This window comes from Macrotis lagotis, chromosome 2 (genome assembly GCF_037893015.1).
Source record: "Macrotis lagotis isolate mMagLag1 chromosome 2, bilby.v1.9.chrom.fasta, whole genome shotgun sequence".
Classification (NCBI taxonomy): Eukaryota; Metazoa; Chordata; class Mammalia; order Peramelemorphia; family Peramelidae; genus Macrotis; species Macrotis lagotis.
This window is the reverse complement of record NC_133659.1, coordinates 22,527,472-22,533,471: the sequence shown is the minus strand read 5'-3', so window position 1 is coordinate 22,533,471 and position 6,000 is coordinate 22,527,472.

Below are 6,000 nucleotides of genomic sequence, written 5' to 3'. Positions count from 1 at the left end.
AGTTTATCTGCATATTTATATGCCTAGAAATGTTGTCTTCCTAATAGATTATATTATCCTTGAGGACAGGAGTTATTCATTTTTGTCTTTGTATTCCTATCACCCGGCAAAGGCCTGGCACATAGTGGTATGGTACTTAATAAATATTTGTTAATGTGATCCATTGATTTTTATGTGACTACGTATGCATAGATTTTATAAATATATATGAACACATATTGTCTCCTCCAATAGAATAATAGAATATATTCCCCTTGAAGGCAGTTAGAGCTTGTTATCTGGCACAAAAGTGTTTTAAACAATATTTTTTGATTGAATGGACAACTGACTGGATTGATATCCATACTTCCTTGTCACAAGCTAGTCCTATATTCTGGCTTGGTCATTAACTAACTCTATTATCTTAACAAAATCCTCTCTCTCTCTCTCTCTCTCTCTCTCTCTCTCTCTCTCTCTCACTGGACTTCAGGTACTTCCTAGTTAAAACTTGGAGATTGAATTAGATGATCTCCAAGGTTCTTTCAATTCTAATTTCCAGGCTTCTTTACATTATGCCACAGTGTCCCATGGGAAGGCCCTAGTGACCCAAAGCTCACTGCTTCATATTAAATCTCCTTCTCCCAGGGGTAGCTGGATGCCCACCTTGTTGCTTGGTTGAATACATAGCCTTGAATTCTTATATTCCTCAACACTGCTGATACTTGATTCTCTTGCTCTTTTTTTCTGTAACAGTCCCTCTCTATTTCCCCTGACAGTAACTTCCCTGCCTGTGACCTGCAAATAGAGGTTTTCAGGCCTTTCTGTATGGCTGAGATCCCTCTGTGGTTGTGGTGGACAAGAAGAAAATGGAAGACCCATCTGGCTATCTAGAGAATGAGTTGAGCCAGCTTGGGAATAGGGGGGTTGGGGAGGGTCCATTTTCCTTAGCATGATTTTAGTGCTAAGATACATTACATGAAAATGAGCCCTCCCTTTCTACACCCTTCTGTTGTCCCCTTCTAGAACAATCCATCTGGAAACCTTTAGTATATGGGAGACTCCAATCACCCCAAGCCCCCGGAAGTTTGAAACCTCAGGGCCCTGTATGCAGCAAGCAGATGTATTAGCTATAAGCCACCTGTGAGCTCTGGGTCTGGACAGATGGGGATATTATTGGGAGAGTGGGAGCCCAGGGTCATGGTTCTTGGCACAGGGGAGAAGAGAAAGGGAAATGAGGCTGGGGCCCTCTGCAAGTGAGGCATAGAGCAATTATAAAGGGAATGAGATTAATTGCCCAGTTATACATACCAGGAACATGTCAGGGGGATTTTAACAGTCCAGGGACTCCTCCTGGTCTGGAGTACTACTCTGTCCACTCTCTGGCTACTCTGCCCACCTGCCAGGGATGGAGGAGCATTGGTTTGCCCCTGAGGTGTTTTTACCTCTCAGGGTTCTACTGTCCCAGGATAAGCCCCTGGATCCCTAAGAGTTTTCTGGGAAAGCAAATACCTTTCTCTGACCCCACTGTGGACTGGACTGGGGGATCTTTCAGCTTGATGGGCTTGTGCTTCGCCCAGTGATTAAGGGAAAACACCTGGCCTATCCTGGCATTTCCCAAAGGTGAGAGGGTGAGAAGGTGAGAAGGGGAAAACCTATTTTCAAGGGGAATCTTAGAAAAGAAAAATATACTCAGTGTATCAGATAGGGATAGTCTACTGCTTCCTATCTTTGAGCAAATCATTTTTATTCTTTAGGTTTCAGTTTCTCATTGTTAATGAGGAAGAGGTAGAGAATGAATAATATTTATATAATACTAAACTTTTCCTTTCTTTTCCAAAGGGAATGGGATTAAGTGACTTGTCCAAAGTCATACAGCTAGGTAAATATTAGGTGTCTGAGGCTGGATTTGAACTCGGGTCCTCCTGACTCCAGGACTGGTGCTCTATCCACTGTACCACCTTGCTGCCCCAATTCTAAGCTTTTTAAAATACTTTACCTATGTCATTTGACTTGATCATCAAAACAGTCCTATGAGGTAGACACTGTCATTATTCCCAATTTAAAGTACGGGGAAGTAAGTCTGAGAGAAGTTAAGTAATAGGGTCTAGATGATCTCTCATTTAACTTGATCTCTTATGAGACCAGGGGTATAGTCACAGGACCTTTATAGGCCCAGAGGTTGGGGGCGGGGCAGGGAGTAAAACATCAGCAGAGATTCTCCCTCGGAAGAAGAAAGATTTCAGCACCCAAATGCAGCAGTGGAGTCTCAAAAATGATAGAAAATTCTGAGAGAATCAATGAAGTAAAGGGATGTCAGAACTGGAAGCGCCCTTTAAGTAGAGGATGTAAATGGTTTATTATTATTATTTGAAGCAAATTGATAAATATTTTTAAATTTTAGATTTTTAGTTCTAATGTGGTAAATGTTAATAGATATGACCCATAATAAAAAATAAAAACTTTTAAATATTCAGTAATTTTAAGAGTATAAAGACATCCTGAAACAAAGCAGGTTGAGAACCATTGATTTAATCCAATCCTATTATTTAAAAAAATTATATTGGTTTTTCTATTGCTGCTGTTGTTCATTCATGTCTGATCCTTTTTGATCCCATTTTGGGTTTTCTTGTCAAAGATACTGGAGTGATTTGCTATATCCTTTTCCAGTTCATTGTATAGATGAGGAAACTATAGATAAACAAGATGAATTGTCCAAGGTCACACAGCCAGTAAGTGTCTGAGACCAAACTGACCTGGGAAAGATGAGTCTTGCTGACTCCAGGTCTGATAGTCTATTCTTTACATTACCTAGCTGCCCTCATTGTTGTTATAGCCCATTCATTTGCAACTATATCTTTCTACCCTGTTTCCCACACCATAGCCTAACCCCCCCCTTACCTAAGGACCCTTAATTCATACTTTGCCCAGGAAAATGAGGTTTTATTTGTTGTACTGGGGAATTCTTTCTCAGCTAAGTCACCCAGTCTCTGAATCTGAGTCATTTTCTTAAGATTAATAAGTTCCATGCCTATTGTTGAAGTATTATTCCCATATATAGACGGAGGAATTATAAACATAAAGAACCTTAGAAGGAGGAGAAATTTTAGAAGTCATCCAATGTCATCTCCTCATTTATAGATGAGGGAGCTGACACTCAAAGAGGTGGTGGCCTGTCAAGGGACACAACACAAACCAATAATTTGAAAAACTAAATTGCCAAACACATATAAAGCATTGCTGTTAATTCATAGTGTTTTTGTTCTGAATAATGCCCAAAGTCTAGGTCACAGTCCCTTGACATATCCCTCCCCAGCATCTTTGAGTTCGTGCCATTGAAGCTTAGCTTAATTGATGCAGTATTATGGAAAATGAAATGGCCTTGGCAGTACAAAAACTTAGACTTCAGCTCTAGTTCTGGCACTTATTACCTATATGATCTAGCCTCAGTTTTCTCATTTGTAAAATGGGCCTCTACCACTTGTTATGTATGTTAAAAACTTCTTTCACCCTAAACCCCTAAATAAATGCCAGTTCTGATTATTCAATGAATCCCTCCAAATTCCAACAATGTTCTCACTACCCAGATTTCAATCAGCATGACAACGGAAGAAGGAACAAAGTTTTAAAACCCTATATATCTGTAGAGAGTTATAAATATGCTACAGGACAAGAAGAGAGTGTGAAGGTGATGTCCTCAAAATCAGATCATCTGAAGAATCAGCAAAACAATTAGAGATATTTATTCTGGAGAAAAGATTGGGGTTGGCAGAAATGATAGCTGTCTTCAACTGTTGGAAGGATTACTTCACAGAAAATGATTAAATTGGTTCTTTTCTTGTCCCAGAAGACAGAACTATGTACAATGGAAGATCAATTTAGTCTTTCCATCACAGCAATTTTTTAATAATCTGAACTGTCCCAAAGTGGAAATAAATGCCTTAGAAGGCAGTGGCTCCCCATCTTGGGAAGTATTCAGAGCCTGACCTCATTTGTATGGTATATTATAGGGGAGAGTCTTGGTGAAGTATGATTAGGATGAAATAGGCTCCCTTTCCCTTCTGAAGATTGTGATTCTATTGGTATTCATGGGCCCATTTTTCAGGGTTCTGTGGGGTGAGCAGATCCGTTCTTAATAGAAGACTCTCAAACAGGCTGCCATTGTTGACCAGCCACACCAAAACTTTAGCTGGCATGAAAAGGCCAGGTGTTTCACATTTCTCAACAGCCCACAAAACACACACCTAACAGACTGGCTTTCAACTCTTGCCTTATCCAGTTCTCTGACCAAATACACAGGTATATATTTGGCACAGTCCCCAAACACAGTTCAAATATCCCAGAACTGAGAAAGTTCAATTCATTGATTTCACAGAGTCTTAGAGCTGAAGAATCAAACCATCCCCTTCACAGACTTACCCTTTACAATATTTTTAACAATTTTCCATTTACCCTTTCTTTGAAGACTGCCTATGAGGGGAAAATCCATGACTTCCTCCTTTAGATAATCATAAAACTTCAGCGCTAGGTCACTGAAGGCCATCTAATTCAATTCCATCATTTTATTGGGCTAAAGAGAAGGGTACACAATGAGTAACCTTCAGATTACTGGAAAACTAAAACTCAAAGTATCTGATGACCTTTGAAGACTGAAAGGCTAATGACCAATCTTTCACCTATTCTATTAGTCTGCTTCTAAAACCACTAAAAAAGATTAACCTTTAGAATATAGACAATGAAGCAATTCTTTCTGTAATGTTCAACTACAAAATATTGCATTTGGAGGGAACCTGTAAGGAATCACTGATTCTCCAAATTCAAAATGACTTTGGCTACTGTATAGTCCAATCTATAATTTATTGTTTCTTTTTTATTTTTAGTTTTTTGCAAGGCAAACAGGGTTAAGTGGCTTGCCCAAAGACACACAGCTAGGTAATTATTAATTTATTAATTAATTATTAATCATTAATTAATTAATTAACCAGATTTGAACCCAGGCACTCCTGACTCCAGGGCTGGTGCTTTATCCACTATGCCACCTAGCCATCCCTTCCAATCTATAATTTAAAGGAAGCTCCCTCCATATGAACCCTTCTGTTTTTTATTTTAATTTTTTTTTATTTTAGAAAGGTTTTATTTATTTTGAGTTTTACAATTTTTCCCCCAATCATGCTTCCCTTCCTCCCACCTCCATATGAACCCTTCTAACATTTATTTGGCAGTTTCCAATGAGGGAGAAACCACTTTCCTGTGACTATCTTGCAGACAATTTTAATTGTTAGGGAATGTTTCCTTGTATTAAACCAGGATCAGCCCCTCTGTATAGCTTCTGCCTATTACTCTGGGTTCTGCCATCTAAAAAATAAATAGACCACATCAATATTCTGAGGAAATATAAGTTTCTTTTTAAATGTATAAAGGTAGTATAGTGGAATTTTCTTTCAATTGACCTATTGAACTTGGGTTTGAGTTCCAGCTGCCAAATTTACTAATTCTGTGATCCTAGAGGAGTCATTTCTAAGAAGTGGTTTTCCCCCTCTGTAGAATGGGGGCAATAAATGGTTATTGCTTATCATGACCAAAAGGTATAGGCACTAGAAAATCCATAGAAGGGAAAACAGAAAACTCAAGGACAAAGCCCATTTCTTCAATTTACTACCATTTGACTTTGGACAAGTCACTACTCTCCTTTAGTTTTTTGTTTTTCATTTTTCATTATTTAGGAAAATAATACTTTGAAAACGAGAGAGAGAGAGAGAGAGAGAGAGAGAGAGAGAGAGAGAGAGAGAATTATTTTAAACAATAAAGCTATTATCGGTTCAATTGAAATAGCAGATATGACTGTCATTCAATTCAGTAAAACTCTACAAATGAATGGTAAAGCCTTCCCTTCCATTCTTCTATTTGGGAAGCACATTCCCAGATTTCATCCCTTGGGAGATGTTCTAACACTATCTACCCCCACCTCAGATTTCCCTGAAACCCAGTCCCAATTCTGCCCTTACTTAGACACTCCTTCACTTA